Source organism: Helianthus annuus, chromosome 13, assembly GCF_002127325.2.
Source record: "Helianthus annuus cultivar XRQ/B chromosome 13, HanXRQr2.0-SUNRISE, whole genome shotgun sequence".
Lineage (NCBI taxonomy): Eukaryota > Viridiplantae > Streptophyta > Magnoliopsida > Asterales > Asteraceae > Helianthus > Helianthus annuus.
Genome location: NC_035445.2, coordinates 149,981,000 through 150,000,557, shown reverse-complemented (window position 1 = coordinate 150,000,557; position 19,558 = coordinate 149,981,000).

Below are 19,558 nucleotides of genomic sequence, written 5' to 3'. Positions count from 1 at the left end.
TAAAGTTCTAGCTACTACTCCAAGATCGACTTGAGGTCGGGATATCATCAACTGTTGAATGATTACGACTGTGAGATTAAGTATCACCTGGACAAGGCGAGCATTGTAGCAGACGCCTTGAGCCGCAGGGAGTGCGCAAACCCACTAAGGATGCGAGCCTTGGAGATGACCATACAAACGAATTCCGTTACTCGGATTCGTGAGGCTGAGCTAGAGACGCTCAAACCAGAGCACCTACAAGCTGAAGCATTACGTGGAATGAGAGTGCAATCATTGCCCAAGGAAGATAACATTGTACTCCCTGTAGCGAATTTGGGTTCCATCCTTTGGCGACCTACGGACGATTATTTTGTATGAAGCATACAAGTCAAGGTACTCTATACATCTGGGTTCGGATAAGATGTACCAAGACTTAAAAAAAAAATTATTGGTGGCCTAAGCTTAAAAGCGACATTGCTACTTATGTTTGGAAATGCCTTACATGCGCCAAGGTTAAGGCGGAATATCAAAAGCCTTCAGGTTTGCTCCAACAACCTGAAATTCCTGCATGGAAATGGGGAAAAAGAAAAAAAAACCTCGATGGGCTTCATTACTAAGTTACCCCGAACCTCACGAGGCCATGATATGATTTGGGTAATTGTAGATCGACTTGAAAAGTCCGCGCATTTTCTACCGATCAGTGAAAAGATAGCACTAAGAAATTGGCTGAAATATATCTCAAGGAAATTGTGGCCCGACATGGAGTGCCTGTTTCTATTATATCGGACCGAGATGGTCGGTTCGTGTCAAGAATATGGCAATCATTCCAAAAGGCCTTTGGATCTCAACTGAATCTTAGTACGACCTTTCACCCGCCAAACGGACGACCAAAGTGAGCGAACGATACAAACTTTAAAGGACATGTTGCGTGCTTGTGTGATGGACTTGGGTGGAAGCTGGGATACTCACTTGCCTTTAGTGGAGTTCTCCTACAATAATAACTATCACACTAGCATCCAGGCTGCCCCGTTTGAGGTATTATATGGACGAAAGTGTCGGTCCCCGCTATGTTGGGCGGAAACCGGGGATAAACAACTCATTGGTCCGGAATTGGTCCAGGAAACCACAGACAAGATCATTCAAATACGAGACCGTATCAAGACGGCTCGCGACAGACGAAAGAGCTATGCCGACAACCGACGCAAACCATTAGATTTCGAGGTCGGAGACATGGTATTGTTGAAAGTCTCACCTTGGAAGGGCGTAGTAAGATTTGGTAAACGTGGGAAGTTGAACCCACGTTACATTGGGCCTTTCGAAATTCTGGAAAAGATTGGAACTGTTACGTACAAGTTAAAACTACCAGAAGAACTGAGCAGTGTACACGACACGTTTCACGTGTCAAATCTCAAGAAAAGTCCTACACAAGAGACGGTTGTCATTCCAGCAGACGAGATACACGTCAACGACAAACTCCAATTTACCGAAGAACCTGTTGAGGTTACGAACCGGAAGGTCCACAAGACACGGAGAAGTCGTAGAAAGCTAGTGAAAGTTCGTTGGAACTCGCGTCACGGTCCCGAGTACACGTGGGAACGTGAAGATCAAATTAAATCCAAGTACCTCACATGTTTCAAGACTCCCCTGCACCCAGTAGTAACACGACTTGAATTTCGGGACGAAATTCTTCTAACGGGGGGAGAATGTGACAACTGGCAAAAATAATGGTAATTCCGTACAACTTGAACACTTGAATTAACGTTTAATTACGTTCATTACGATTTAATTATTGCATGATTTGGTCGTACAAAGTCTAGCAATCATAGGACATGGTTATATATGTTAAACAACAATAATACAATCGCCACATTGCGAGAAAACTGCAAACTATGTCCAAATATATTGGTGAAATGCTGAAAACACTATTCACCGAAACACAATATTCATGCCAACTGGTTCTGAAAACTGTCCGAACGAGCAACGAATGGCATGAGAGCTTATGATCGTAGAAATACAAATAAAAAAAACCCCTAGTTATGGGCACCAAATGTTAAAACACATAAACTTTCCGAAAAATGCACATAAACATAAAATGTCCGTTCTGCGCCAAGCCGTAACAAAAATAAAATAAATAAATAAATTGCCCGCCATACTAAAATACAACATTTCAAAGTCCGTAGAACTTGTAAATAATAATTTACACCTTAAATAAGCTTGGGAATATCAACGGACTACCCGAAACATAAACTCATGGTACTACGTTGCAACTTTCACACATTGTCTAAGTTCGAGCCGATAGGCGAATAAATTATATTCCTACCATCCAAGCTCCTAAACTAAAAGGCTAGCGAACTAGTTAGCGATATTTTGGCGTCATAAACGCTTTGAATAAACGCCACAACTTTGATGGTAAGTTAAAATCATAGCTCCCGGTATTAAATTACAACTTTTGTATATCATCCGATATTGAACCGATGAGCGAACTAGTGGTATTTTTACCATCCAAAAATTATACCCACTAAACTAGTAAACTAATTTGACTTTGTTTATAATCCAAAACTATCATTAATACCCTAATTACCCTAACTAAATTAATGACCAAAATATCTATTGGTTTAATAATTTTCACACATGTTTATTATGTTTAGAAAATAATAATAATACCACCATACCATTCCCCAATCGGCCATACCCACAATCACCTAAAAAAAGATTTGAAATTATTATAAAGCATGGATATGTATAGGAACTTTGACTAACTTGAAAGATATGAACAATTAAACCACACATTTCCATATCTTTCTTACACTTTAAAAATTACAAACTTCTCTTTTTTTTTTCCTCAAAATCACGGCAGCCCTATACCACCACCATCCTTCATTTTTCAAGTCCTAAATAGCATACCATTACAAAAAGGATCAAGACACTTGCATGCATGGAGAGCTCATTAAACCTTTACAAATCTTCGTCTAAAGCTCATTAAACCTTTGCAAATTTGTAAGATCATCTTCTACATTTTTTAAGCTCGTTACATTATGTAGTTTACTAAAGTACATGTTATTCATCTTGAACTTAACTTAAATTAAAGATTAAAACCCTAAACATTACTTAAAAGTATACTAAAAATGTTATATTATGTGTTGATGAAGTTGTTTAGAACTGGTTAGTTTATATACTCTTAATATTATTGTTAAAGTAGTTTTTTTTAGTATGATGATCTTGTATGAATTTGAATAATAATGAAGATTTAAACATTTTAATGTTTAAATCTAAACAAGATCATCATCCTTATGATCCATGAACTTTACTACAATCTAAAAACAAGTTACAACATGTATGTGATTTTTGTAGAAATTAAAGACCATGATTTTCATTAAGATTATGTTAAAAGTGGTTTTAACAAGTTGTTAAAAAGGAAGAACAACATGGGGATTCTTAAGAAATAATATGTTTTTTTTTAAAGAATTTTAAAAGTGTGTTTAAAAATATAGAAAAAGTTCATGGAAATAAGGATATTATTAGTAGGATTCTTCATGCAAAGTTGATGGAATGAAACTTGGTTTGGATGGATCATTATTAAGAGTGCTAAACATGCTTAAAAAAAAAACGTGGGAAAAACGCCATATTTAGGGGAAACTATGGAAAAATTTTCTGAAAATCTAATCGCGATTAAAAAGAGTTTATCGGGGTGATTAACATGGTTAATCGCGATTAGTAAACTTAATGATGATTAACGACCTTAATCGTGATTAGACAAACCCTAATGACAAGGGTTAAGACTTAACCATCCAAGAGTTTATTTAAAACACTACAAGTTATTTTTATGATAAAATGGGTAAAATTTATAAGAATAACCATCAATATAATTTTTGGAGAAAATTATATGTATATACTTCAAATACTTTATTTGGTGTATAATGTGTGTATAATTATGTGTATGTATTAGTCTTAGGAATACATACCAAAATAATACCTACGATATTTGCAAAATATATGCTTACACCATGACGAAAACCCCACCAATATTCGAAATTGTAACGACGGTCGCGAACCTTCGCGACTACTTAAAATGTACACTTATAAGATACAATAACACCAGGCGCGAACATCGGACGACGGGTCTCGAACGATGGACATCGGACGACACCTTATGCCTTATCGACGAAACGGGCGTGTCGACACCTCGAAAGGTTACTACGACGCTCGACAACTTTGACACACAAAAACTATATATATTAACCGGTCGTTACGACAAGTCTAAAAATAAAATAATTTAGACACTTCATATATATTAATGACAAAGAATGACCGGAAAATTCAATAAACGCTAATCGTGATTATAAAAGTTACTAGCATAATTAGTAAAAGATTACTAAAAATGCATGAACATAAATATTAAATATTGGGCTAAAAAAATTGATATTGGGTTAAAATAACATAAATATTGGGCTAGGCCCAATACCTTAAATACATGGGAAAATGCCCATTTCCCTAAAATACTTATAAAAGCCCACTTACAATACTAACATGGGCTAGGCCTAATAACTTATAGAACTTGGGCTAGGCCCAAATGCCAAAAAATATGGATTAAGCCCAAAACACAAAATTGTAGGCTAAGCCCAGAGTAAAATACATGTATATTTTTATAAATATATATTGTACGAGTGCATTATAAATATGATATAACTACACGTATAAATACGGTATACCTACACATATAATACGGTATACCTACGCGTATAATACGGCATACCTACATGTATAAATACGGTATACCTACGCGTAAATACGGTATACCTACATGTAGAAATACGAGATACATATACGTATAAAAGACTCACGCACATGATGATGAACTCACTTACACTTGTTGAAGTGTACTCTCGCAAGAATGTCGCACACGTACGATAACGTATTGACGATGTTAAAAATAAATATTTTTAACACTTGAATGAAGAAAAGATATATGACATTATATTTGTGTAACAAATATAGAGTCTCGAATCAAAGTATACCAGAAACAAATGCCAACATATTATTAAATTACACAAGTGTTCCAAAAGCGAAATGAAAATAATAAAAGTTCAAGATGAACAACGAGTACAAGGTCTAGGAAGGACCGATGTGTCTAATGAGTTAGAACCTTTGTAGGTTGACTCGCGTTTACGGAACACGTTGATTGAATATCTCTCTCTCAGGAACGCAAAGCTGTGAGTTCATGTCCCCCTTTTCTCTTAACCGTTTTCGGATTTATAACTCTCGGGGGTGAAATACATGCCAACATGGGTATGATTTGGCTATGAAATGAACTATTAGATCATGTGAGCATAGGCTGAAAATGAAATGCCATTAACTCTCTTAAGAAACATGGACAAAGGTTAGATCTAACGGGTACGGCCGAGCCCCACTCATGGTCCTTGTGTGACCACTTAGAGTGCTTTTGTGTCCCAGTCGAGGTGATTCGACAACGGTCAAGGTGATTTGATACAGTCAAGGGGATTTGACACAGTCAAGGGGATTTGACACAGTCGAGGTGATTCGACACTAATAATAGTCTACTCGGGTTGAGTACTCCCTATGTCTTCACATATATTAATGTCCTTGCAAAACGTTAATTGATCTGTTCATAGACGCTTTACATACCTGTTTTCAAAGGAATCTCTCAAATGTTTACAAGTTTATTGGAACCCATACAAAACGCATGAACTCGCTCAACTTTTGTTGATGTTTTCAAAATTACATGTGTTTCAGGAAACAAGATGGATCTTGGGCGCGGTTATTATTTTCATGATGTAAATTTCAAGTTTAGATGTCATCTGCTTTTGTTGGGTTGTAACTTAACCGGAGGTCATGTTGATTGAAACTTAAATGACTTGTGATTGTAATGTTTTAAACTTTTGAATGGATGAACATCATATTAATCATATAGTTGTTTGTTATAATCGAATGCAATGAAAACTGATCAAGTCACACGCACACGCTTCCGCAAAAGTCAGGGTGTGACACTACCTTTGGGATTTTCATGATTTAATAGTATGTATAAATATAATAAATAGATTTATATGGACTATATCTATACTATCTATAATCTATACTACCTTATAAGTAGGGCTGGCAATTTTACACGAATACACGAATACACGACACGAACCTACACGAAGTTAACAGGTATCGTGTATGGCCTTAACAGGCATCGTGTACCAAACAGGTAGACACGATATTACCTGTTAATTTTCGTGTATAAACAGGTTAAATACCTGTTTACCTGTTAATACCCGTTAGTACACGATAAGAGATTAAATTAAGTAAAACTCATCAGCCATGTGCGTGTGGGTTCCTTAATTCCTTTCTATTTTCATTCCTCATTCAATTCAAAAAAATAAAAACCCTAAACTCCCTCTGTAACTCTCAGATAGCATGTCGTGTTCGTGTTTTTGTTCGTGTTAACAGGTATTAACAGGTAATTTTTGTGTATAACAGTCAAACAGACGTGTTAACAGGTATTAACAGGTAATTTTCGTGTATATCGTGTCGTGTTCGTGTTCGTGTACGTGTTTGAAAAAAAGGACATGATAAGTTATCGTGTCGTGTTCGTGTATGGGGTTTCGTGTATCGTGTCTTATCGTGTCGTGTCTTATCGTGTACGAGTATACACGATATGCCAGCCCTACTTATAAGCCAATCAACCGTCATTTATGAGTTAGTTTTAAAGCCACCATCATTTCTCTTTATGGTGTTAATAACCTCAACCTGTAGATGACTCATAAAATCATTTAAACCTTCAGATGTATATTTATATATTCCATATACGACCACATGAGTCCCAATATCAAGCTATGTCCGCTCTCTCAAACCTTCACTTATACATGTTAATTAACCCCCGTGCTACTGCCGTGGCCCTTATCCGATTCATCCGTCACCAGCTCGGTAGAAAATTGAAGTAAGTTTCTTATTACTAAGAACTCGTGTTGCTTCAATCCTTAATAAACACTAAAACAAACCACTTTTTATGCATCGGATTCTCTGGTCGATCACCGGTAAGTAATGGAGATCATGAACGCTGTAATGCATATAAAAGAAAGTTTATCAATTTGGGGTTGGTCACTATGATGTATAATTATTTGGAAGTACTAACTTTTATTCCACTTCTATTAATTATAAATTTCTTTTATAATGCTATCAATATTCACTAGATATTTTACTACATATTTTTGGCTTATTTGTCTACCATCTTTTTTAGGGGCAGAACCGAAAATAAAAGCCATTCCACCCAACAGTGATTTAAATGTTGTTCATGGCACCAGTTTTGGTACCTCCATATGTTCCGTCATCAAATAACATTGAATTGATAGTAAGAAGCAAATGTAACGCCTTAGTTTTTGTATTAATCCAATTATGTTTTTTTCTTTATTTGTTTGAGATAGTACATGTAATCTGTGATGACAGACATTAGAGCCTTATAATTTGTTGGTTTACACAATACATGTAATATAAAAAGGTGGGACTAATGTGTTTTTTGGCAAATAAAAATATATTATTAAAAGGTAAGATACATAGTTAGACTATTATTTTTACGATAACAGGTATTATTATTTGTACTATATGAGTACAATTTGTAAATTGTTTCATTTTTTAATTGTGTTTGCATTACATTCTCATCATCTTGAGATTGAATTTGTTTTGTTGGATTTAGCATGCAAGTTAATTTGTTTCTCTAATTTTCATTCTAAAAATCAAGACAATCGCTTCATAGAGGGCTTGAAAAAGTGGGCAAGCAGTCACTCACCTTGGGCACATGGCTAGTGAGCATTTAGAAACTAAATATGTTTTGATTTATCATCAAACAATTAATTAATAGAAATCTGAAACTATATATGCTAGCTAAACTTTTCATTCATTAATTCTTACAAGTTAACGAATTTTTACTAAACCCCAACACCTAAAATAAACTAGACTTTAAAAATGAACTTTTAGACATTATAATAATTTGTTGTCATTATTTGTAAATAATAATGAAATTTAACGTTATAAAAGATAAATATTACAACTATCATTAATGTGAAAGTAAATTTTAGAAACCCGTTCTTCAAGTTTTGTAAATTTTTGCCACCATCAAACCTAGAGTTCAACCAAAATCAAGTATTTTTTGGTAACGTACGTGATAGCGATTGACGTGGTAACGTACGATATAGCGATTGACGTTACGGTTGCAGTATTGTGTGCACGAACCCAGCTACTTACGAGAGAACATCGTTGCCATTATTTTGTGCTAATGGAAATGGTATTAGTGTTCACCTTTATTTTTTTCGACAGGTCAAACCAGAAAACGACCAAACTCTTGCCACGTTGCGTGTGAAAGAAGAAGACTACACTCCTGCCGCGAAGCGCGGGGAGAAACTAATACCATTAATATATAAAATTACATTTAGTCACTGAATTCATTTAGTAGAGATTTTGAATATTACAAAGAAAATGGATGTGTAAATTTTAACTTCTTTTATCTTCTTTGGAAGCCGTTGTTGAGGCACACAATTGAAAATATGTGAAACTTATATAAATTCATGTATGGTGGCTCGTAATAGACATTATAATTAAATATGATATTAGTCCGGACACCCGCAAAAAAGAACCAATATTTAATGCTTTAGACCATTGTTGCTTTGCTTTTTAAAATAAGTTGTATATAATGATCGACATTGTAACGATGAGTCGTACACTAATGTGGCTTAATGCACCTTGTAATCTGTCAGTGAGTGACTCTGGCTTGGATTTGGTTGACATAGTCACACGACAAGTCATTTTGGTGTTCGAGACATGGTTATGATGACTAGTACCCTAATGAGCCTTCTAATGTGTAAGCCGACTCATATGTTATTCGAAATTTTACTAGTTTAAAGGTTAAACCGACTCATACAATTTGTACCCATAATCATTCATATAAGATAACATAAATTATATCGATCTACTTGAGTTAAAAGTTGAAACTAATGCATGTACATATTTGTAAAGTTAGATTTATTCAAAGGTCTGAATATTCTTTAAATTAATGACAAGCTATTCGTTGCTAATTTAGTTGTAATATGCATGTAAATATAAACCATAATTGTCATTGATTATTTAATAAAATTAGGAGGTTATATATGTTAATAAATAGGAGATCAGATAATACAAAGAAGGTTATGAATTAATAATAAAAATATACTTTACAAAATAACTATTAATTGTCATAATCTCTGTAATTTAATTGTTATAACATCTACAATGTGTATATATATCTCTTCATCTCATTTGTAGTTCAACCACCTGAGTGTAGTTTACTTGTAATCCGAACAAAGATGATGAAGTTAGTGATTGCATATTTCATTATTTTTAATATGGTTTTCATCTCATTTCTTGATTGTAAGTTCAACATCTTTATTTGTTCTCTCTTATATTCTCACAACAAACACAGTTTGAATGCCATGTATAAATTGATATCTACTCCTTATTTTGTATGTAGGCACGCGGATTGGGAGGAATGAAAGAAGTGAAACCGGTGTTTTAAACTCATCAAGCAATATTGGTTGGCCCATTTGCAGGTTTTACCCTGCCCATGGTACCGGACGAAATTATTGTTGTTGTAATGATCAGCGTTACTGCTTTAGCAGTCGTGAACAATGTGTAAACATATGCTTAAGGTTACCTCCAGACCCAAGATGTCGTGTCGAAAACTAATCACTATGTAAGAATTCGTATGTCGCCTATATACGTGTGTCATCAATGCAAATGACAAATTTGCTTTCAAGGCCTAAAATGAATTTATAGAATAAAGGAATATTAAACTTGAACATGTATTGTTTTTTATCGACTCACAATTTGTTCCTACTATTTTGTCCCTTGCACTTCTATATACACATGCATACATCATATGCACAAATAAGCCGACGTTATTGATATGGTATCACATAATTTGGAGACTCGGTGACAAAAATGGTGTGCTACATTTTACAGTTGAAGTTGACTTGCCAAATAACTTTACTGAATATGTTGTAGCCGGGCCTATAAGAAAACCACACAACATGATCAATCTCATCTTCAAATGAACCTTCAAAAATTTATCTCGTATAAATTCCTGAATTTGTCACTGTTGAATTTGTTCTTTTCGATATATTCTCCGGTTACACCTAGCAAGTAACGATTCAATATTGATGTTATGAACTTCTATCTACAATCTCTCATGACACTTTAAGCAAATAACACATACAAATAAACAAAGGAGCCATTTTTTAATAATCTTGATAGTGTAACAATTTGTATTTTATCAACAAAACATAAGAAATAATTTGTCCATAAAGATTATGGGATCAGTGTTCATATTTTTCTATCTCCTTTGAATTATCTATATATGATTGGGGTAATTTTAAGGCCACTGACTTTTTAAGCCTTTTGTGACAATCAAAGACGTTACTATTTCCACAGAAAGTGAAGTTTCGTCTCTTTTCTATTTCAGGGGACATGCCTCACATGCCCTCATTTTATACCTTCTAAGACAATAACTTGTGTAAAAATATATTGTGTGTATGTCATTCAGTTGGGTTATTGTTGGGCTTTTATTAAGTCTTGGCTTATTGGACTTATGTTTATTCTGTTCGTTATTGGGCTTATTGTATGTGTGAGCCTGTTTATTGTTACAGAAAATATCTAAGGGCTTGGATGTAAATTGGAGGGCTGTTCGTGTACGTTGCTGATACTTTTGGACTTATGTGAAAGATTGAAGTATAAATACTTCTCCTCTCTCTTCAATCATTCAGTTGCGTAGTTTTTGTACTTTGTCTTCATTGTATCCTCCGATTAGGGTTTCTGTTGTATCCTTTGAAGATTGTGATAATCTCTCAACTGTATCTGAGAGATTTATCTTGTTCTGTTGATGATCATCTGTGGATGATCATCATTGTATGTTTTGTATTTTGTATTCTGTACTTTGATCTTACTATTGTAAGATCTGATCTTACTGTTGTAAGATCTTTGGGTATTTTGGGGGGCAAAACGTTTTGGGTTGGTTTAATAAGATTTTGTCACCTGTTTTGTCGCTATTTATGTTGTTTGTTTGAGATTGTGTTAAATCCATATATTTCTACAACTTGGAAGGGCTTGAAGTTCATTCTTGAGGTCTTTTGCACACTCTTTAACAGTTGATATAATCTTAACTTAATCTTTGTTTATTTTGCGGGTCGTGATTGTAGATGATTTTAGTGTCATCAAACTAGTAAGGTAATTGGATTTACTTAAGACCAAATAAAAAATTAAACATTGTTACTAATTAGAAGGCGTCAAGTAGACAGTCACTCAAATCTAGAGGTTATGTTAATAAATAGAAGATCAAGATAATAAAAAAAGGTTACAAATAATAATCAATTACTAAAGTATTAATAATTAATTGATATAAATTTAGTAATTGTCGTAATCTTGCAATTCACTTTTGAATTACAAAAATTACTCTGAAAATATAATTCACAACATACAAATTTCTTAATCTCATTTTTAGTTACACCAGAACACTTTTGTGTAGATAATGTAGCACTCCGGCCTCTCGTATCATCCATATTATCCGCTTTGTCGGCTTTACTCCTGATGGGTTTCCCATCAAGGAACGCATAAATTTGTTTTTGGTTGCTCCGGTGGAGACTTCTCAAGAGGTCACCCATCGTAGTATTACTCCTACTCTACCTGAGACTCCTTAACAGTAGAGTTTTCATTTGCTCCCCAACCAACTAAGCTAAAAACCATGTTGCTGATTTAAGAGGCAGGGCATTTCTTATGAACCAAGATCTCTCCTGGCCAAGATCGATATGGAATTTTCCTAGGGTATTAAAATGGTCCATGTTAATCTGTTAAATTTTCTCGATAATCGGTATCGTTACAAGAACCCCCCCTCCTTAGGGAGTCATCGTCCTTAATGAGGTTTGCCCCCACCATCCCGAACGACACATGAGTGGCTCTACCATTTGTAACATTCGTTCTCACTTACCACCAATATTGTTTGCTTTGCCTCCGATGGGTTGCCCATTGAGGAACTCAAGAATTTGTTTTTGTTGACCAGTAGAGACTTTCCAGGAGGTCACACATCCTAGTATAACTTAAACTTGAGCAAGCTTAACTGTGGAGTTTTTATATCAAAACGCGTTGGTGATATAAAAGCCATTTGATTCCTCATGAACCAAGAATCCCTCTTGGTCATGGAAGATATGGGATTTTTCTAGGATGTTACAATGCTACATGTTAATTTTCTCGGTAGTCGGTCTCGTTACAATCACCCCCTAGGACTCATCGTCCTCGATGAAGTTTGCCCCACCATAAAACGCGTCGGTGATTTAAAAGGTGGAGTATGTCTTATAAACCAAGAATATCTCCTGGCCACGACCGATGTAGGATTTTCCTATGGTGTTACAATGGTCCATGTTAATATTATGTAGTTTAATTATTGTATTTTTTTTCCTTTTACTTTAACAAAAATTATTTTCTATCCCTAAATAGTTTTTTAACGAATACGTTATTATCGTTTTAGACATATTTTTAAACATTTCTTTTTCTCCACTATAACGAGTATGGCAAAGGTTTTTTTAGTTTAGTTTTTTTAACGAATGCGCCGATACCTTTTTAAACATATTTTTTAACTTTTCTTTTTCTTTTCTATAACGAGTGCACCGAAACCAACCGAGTTTCTGTGGTTTTCTTTATCGTTTACCTTTTTTTTACCTTTGTTATGTACTATATTGTTTACCTTTTCTTATTATTTTGATGTTCAGAGGCGAATTACGACGCAAATTGCATAACACATTTAGATATCATTTTATTTAATTTTACAAATTTATTTATCAGTTGACATTGTATGTTATACGTTCTGAATTCCAACCGCTACGACCCTAGTTTAAAAAATAAAATAGAGAATACAACATTCTCATCAAAAGAAGAAAAGAATACACATGTGAGAAGAAAAGGAAAGTTAAGATGGAAACGAATAAAGTAGAAAAAAATAACTTTCGGATATGTAATACAAAGATATGTAATACAAACCTGATAGAAATATACAACGGTCTATTCCTTTGAGACACAATTTTTTGCCCAACATATAAAGAGGCGTCTTTGAGAATTAACGTACCCTGTTTAAGCTCGAATAAATGTGACCTTCCGTAATGTTTTATTATTATTTTAAAAAATCAAATTAGTATTGGGCTCAGTAAACCTAATGTCAAGTGGAGTAAATTCTATACCATAAAAAAATTGTAAATGAGCCTATATTGGAATTGGTATGTATTTACTATTTAAATGTGTATACACACACACACACACATCGATCTTTTTTAAATCGCGAGTCCTCGTAATCTCGGGCCTTGTGCGGAGGTCTTCCCCGCACATCATCATAGCCGCCACTGAACAAATAGAACCCCATTAGTACACTAAAAAATGTTGGAAATTTAGATATTATGAATGGATTTTAATTTAGTGAGATTATAATTTATTGTAATTATAATTATTTACTAGACTATTAATATGAAACATAAACTCGGTTTTTATGTCAATTCATTAGTTTTTATTAGAGTTTATGTCTCTAATAAATTTCTAATTAAATACTAGACTCTTCATATGGAACACAAACTCTTAAGTAGAGTTTTTATGTCAATTTATTAGTTTTTTTATTAGAGTTTATGTCTCTAATAAATCTCAAATTAAGTGAGAATTTTCTCTACCCCATGTCTTTTGTATTAAAAGTAGGCTATGTGCCTAACTTGATGGGTTTTTCATATATAAAACTACAAGAGTAAGAATACAAGTAGGTGACATAAAGTTATGAATGAAAAGTCTTTGAACAAGAAGTACTTGATGACCCATATGTTGGGAACATATAGAGATAAGTTTCTCTACATGATTCAACTACAATTCTATTCTTAATTTCCAAAAGGTCTAACCCTATGTTTTTATCCAGTGTAACCTCGGGCGCATGGCCTTCTCCGGCAGTACAAACCGCTTCGGCTGTTGTACCCTGAGAGACAGACGCGTCGTCTTTAGTAGAGGCGCGAAATCTGTTTTAAGGGAAGCTTGTTGAACACGTGCCTCAACCACATTCGTTAACATTTGTTTGTTCTATTTGTAGGAAATTATTGTACAAGAAGACGTGGTTCAAGACCTCGTTGAAGCCTACACAACAGACTGAAAACACAACGAACCATACAAGTAGACGCGATTAAAGATCAAGTTGAAGACTTTATCTTTTGAAGATATTGGTTTGAATCGATTGTTTTATTAAATATGTTGTAGTTCATATTTAATTTCGTTTGAATTTGTACACGATTCATGTACTACAATTTCCCAAATGTTTAAAGAAAGTATCTTTATTTAGAGTTAATTGCCATTTTAGTCCATGTGGTTTGGGTCATTTTGCCAGTTTAGTCCAAAGGTTTCATTTTTAACATCTGGATCCAAAAAGGTTTCATCGTTGCCATTTTGGTCCAACTGACTTAACTCCATCCATATCTGTTAAGTCTGCCAAGGACATTTTTGTCATTTCATTTTTCCTTTTATTAACCCTTTTTTCTTTATTGCTTTTTCTTTTAAATGAAATGACAAAAATGCCCTTGGCAGACTTAACATATATGGATGGAGTTAAGTCAGTTGGACCAAAATGGCAACGATGAAACCTTTTTGGACCCAGATGTTAAAAAGGAAACCTTTGGACTAAACTGGCAAAATGGCCCAAACCACAGGGACTAAAATGGCAATTAACTCTTATTTTTTATTAGTTTTATTAATAAATTTGTGACTCATTTCCTACAAGCTTAAAACAGATTTTCGTGAGATTGTTGGTACAATCTTAAAACCTTATTTATAAGGATTTTGGGTTCACGAAAAGATTTATAATAAAAAAAATATTTTTAGAGATTATGATCTTACAAATTTTTTTTTTTTGGGAAATATGTATGTAGTACAACTTGTTGTGTTTGGATTTCTTGAGATTGAGATACAATCTTAAATCCTATACCGTGGTACAAAACGAATAGTTTTGGTTCAAACGTTTGGTTTTGAAACGATTTTGGGAATCGTTAATTTTTCTAACTCTTGTATTAGATCGAGTTTATTAATGTAAACCATACGTTTTTTTTTTTTGTAAACATTAAATTCTTTAACATGTGTGTTAGACCGGAATTATTGGTGTAAACCATACGTTTTTTTGTAAAAGTTAAATTATCTTAAGTAGAGTTTTTTTATATCTTTAAATAAGAGTTTTATGTTACTTGATTAGTGTTTTATGTCTCTAATTAAGTCTCTATTTAAAGTAGAATCTTTATCCACCCATGGATTGATATGAACAAATAAGTCTTATAACAATTTTTGTAATCATTTGTCTTCTAACATGTGTGTTAGAAACGTTCATGAAAAGCGTTAGTTTGGAAGCAATTTTTTAATTGTTTAGTTTCTAATGTGTGTATTAGAAATGACTTATTTATTTGAACCATATATGTGTTTTTAGCAAGTCGAATTAACATTTTGTGGAAATGTTAATATTTCTAACGTGCGGGTTAGAATTTCTTTCATTTTAACATGATTGTTAAAAATGGTTAAAATACAAATGCTTTGAAATGTTTTATGTAAACATTTTATATAAGTAATTTGTTGTAGCATTGTTTTTAATGCTTTGTATGATTTAGAAATAAAAGGTCATACATTGAAGTTGGTGTTTGATTGGCTTCAAGAATTAAATCACCATAAAATGATGGTGTAGTTGTGTGGGATTTATCACCAACTTTAATTTGTGATTTCTAAATCCATTTGAGTGAAATTATAATTACTAATTAAACTCTTCATATGGTGAAACTCTTGAGTAGAGTTTTAATGATGACTTTTGATGAGTTTTATTAGAGTTTAAGTCTATAATTATTGAGACTCTTAACTCTTCATATGGTGAAACTCTTGAGTAGAGTTTTATTGATGACATTTGATGAGTTTTATTAGAGTTTAAGTCTATAATTATTGAGACTCTTAACTCTTCATATGCTGGAACTTTTGAGTAGAGTTTTATTGATGACATTTGATGAGTTTTAATGATGACATTTAATTCTTTAATTTGGTCTTGTTTTGTATACATAAAATGACTTAAATTTTCTAACACGTGTGTTAGAAAATGTGTATCACGAATAAAAGGTTAGAGATTGCTCATAATGAACAGAAATGTTTTATGTAAACATTTAATTGCCCATGTGTGCATTAAAAATGATGAGAAACGGTTTATTTTATAAACTATATCTTTGGAAAACGTTTTATGTAAACGTTCGATTCTATAATGTGCTTGTTATAACATTTGTTTTCTAACATGTGTGTTAGAAAATGTTTAGTACATGTGTAGTAAGACTAAACAATATAAAACCATTTGATATTTTGGGTTTTGATCTATGTTTTCATAAACCTAATTGATATTATTAATATTGTATATTACAAAATTGTTTTGAATAATTTTTAAAACAAAGTTTTGTATAACACTGATAATTCAAATGGTTCACTACTCTTACTAGAAGTAGCATGTGGTGAATAAAAGAGAAATTCTTGAATAGAGCTTCTTGATGACACTTAATTAGTCATTTATTTGGTGAAAAAAAATCTTGGTGTTGTTGTGAACAAATTTAATTATTCAAGTTTACTACATAAATATAGTATTTGTAACAACTTGGTGTTGTTTTGAGCATAGTTGTCCAAGTTTAAAGTTTCAAGATGAAATGGGGAACTTGTACTTACAAGTGCATGGAGTCTTATTGAGGGATTACCTCAAAATATGCCATAGGACGATATCGTTGAGAAGTTTTTAGTCAGATTATAAAGTGTTGAGGATCAAAGAACTTTGATATTTGATGTCTACATATCGTCTATACTTCCGTTTAAATTCCAAAAGTGTTTGGCACTTACGATTTAATTTCCAATGTATTTTATTTTTTTGTGTTTAATATCTTCGGATAACACATGCAGTTTTTTTACAAATAAATAAATCACTATTGTTTGTGACGTATAAATTATTTTTGTGAAAATAATTATAACACCAATTATACATTGTTTAACAGAATATGGTTTTAGACGGATAGTACATGAATATTCTTGGACATAAACAACTTAAGAGTTGTTGCATTGACTAAATGTCAAAGACGATACATCAAATGTGTAACCACATCATGAGAGAATAATGAAAGAATGTACTGAGTGTATTGAGATGAAATATACAAACGAGATTCATGTCGACATACTTCGTTAGAAGTTATTGGAAAATTCACAAGTGTGAATAATAAATCATGCGAGATTTGTTCCAAGTGATCTACACGTAGACGCGTCTACCACTTGATTATTGTTAGAACTATATGGAGATTTTACCTTCGTTTGGGAGAGCATCCTAAATATACATATCTCTTAATGAATAACAATAATTGTGTGCAAATCACTTATGGCAAAATTATGAATGCCATGTTGTTGAGTGTCAATTTAGTTGACTCTATGTCACACATAATAGTGATCGTAGACGAGGAACATTCATTTTGTTGGTGATGAATGTGTTCACCAAGTGACTTGGATTAAGACTTATGTTTAAGTTCTTATGAGTCAATGGTAAAGTGTTGGAGATCAAAGGTAAACAAGTTATGTTCCTTAAATGAATGATAAAATTTAGCTATGTGCTATAATCAATAATTTGTGAGACATTCGTAAATATTGATGTTTTAGGATTATGAATAAGTCTCATTTGTCTTAACAAGGGATGAATGTTGCAAAGTGATATTGTGATATCCTTAGGGCTGTGAAGAATCAGAATGATGCATCTTCTGTTCACATGCTAAAGTATTGTAGTCTAAAGCATGCTAGACTAGTACTTGGTTAATTATGGGTCTTGACGAAGCCTAATTAACTCTAAACATTCAAATGTGTATGAACACAAAAAGAACTTGTGTATAGAGAAAGTTGAGGGAGAATTTTCATTCATTATAAGGAAAAAACATGTAACTTTTTAAGAGTTTGTTCGAAAGCTAATGAGGAGAACTCATTGTCTAAGCTTATTCTAGATGTTAAATTAGAATTATTCTAAGTTGGTGACAAACTTATGACAATGGCATGTGTTGCTTTGGTCAGCTCGGAAGCTTATGTTAGCTAATGCAATATGAGTTGATTTCACTGATACAATGAGGTTGATCTTGTTCAATCATATGTGTATAAATGTCGCCATAAGTGGTGTTACGGAAATGTTGATCAAATGGCAAGAAATGCGGGGGAGGATCCATTTAAGAAACAACCCTATAAGGGTATGTAGAAATAGTTCTCATTAACCCATCTAGATGTTATCCAATAACACTTCAATGTGGGGGTGTCTTGCATTTGTTTTTGGCAATAAGGATTTTGTAATCCAATCTAACATTGTAAATAGACGACTAAGTAGAGGACACAAATGTCGTAGTGTATAATGGAGATGTGTTTCCCTTAAATGATAAATGTATCATTCTAAGACAAATATTATAACCAGATTCAGGTGGCCACTGAGGTTATAGTCTTAGAAGTTGACAATAGGCAATGTTAACTTTCGAGTTACGAACACGTCATGACAATTGATCTTAACTGCAAAGTTATCTTTTGTGACTTGTCAAAGACAAAGATAATGTTATGGATCCAATAACCTAAGGGTTTATTAGAGATCAAGTTGTGGAATGAGACTAAAGCCCATAGAAAAAAGTGTGTGAAGGAAACCTACCTTAGTTGACTGGAAATCCCAAGATCTAAGATCAATAGGACAACGAATTCATATGCCTAAGGGTGGTCACTATGGGGGCATAACTGATATGCATAAGCTAGTATATATGGTTATATATACTCCCTAAACAATAAAAGGGTGTTTAAATACGTCCTAGTTCATTCCTATGAAATTTAGTGACAAATTGTGAGGCTAAGCATATTATGTGGTAAATGATTTTGCGTAATCATGATAACCACGATGCTTTTAATGATTTAAGGAGAATCACCTATGTTAGAGAGAAGTGGGGTCGCTTCGAATGGAATTGGGGGCACAATTCCTAAAGCTCTCGCAGAACCAGGAAAGTGTTCCACGACCATTATTGGACACGACTATGAGGGGATGACCCGGCTAAGGAGAGTATTGTTTGAAGTGTATTGTCGTCTACACAAATGGGGGTTTGTTCAAGGACATCGTGTCTACAAACCTCTAGGAGGCTAAGTATGCTTCACAACAGAAAGTTCAAAGGGACACCTACTTATCCGACAATATTCAACTGTCGAGGTTCCATTGGAAACTTTGTGTGTTTTGATCAATCTCCATTCATGTAGGGGATTGTTGGAAATTTAGATATTATAAATGGATATTAATTTAGTGAGATTAAAATTTATTGAAATTATAATTATTTACTAGACTATTCATATGAAACATAAACTCTTAAGTAGAGTTTTTATGTCGTCTTTTCTGCTTGTATCACGTTTGTTTGTTCGTATGCTTTTGTTTTTGAGTCGGGGGGGTCTTTCTGGAAGTAGTCTCTCTACCCCTAAGGGATAGAGGTAAGGTTTTCCTACA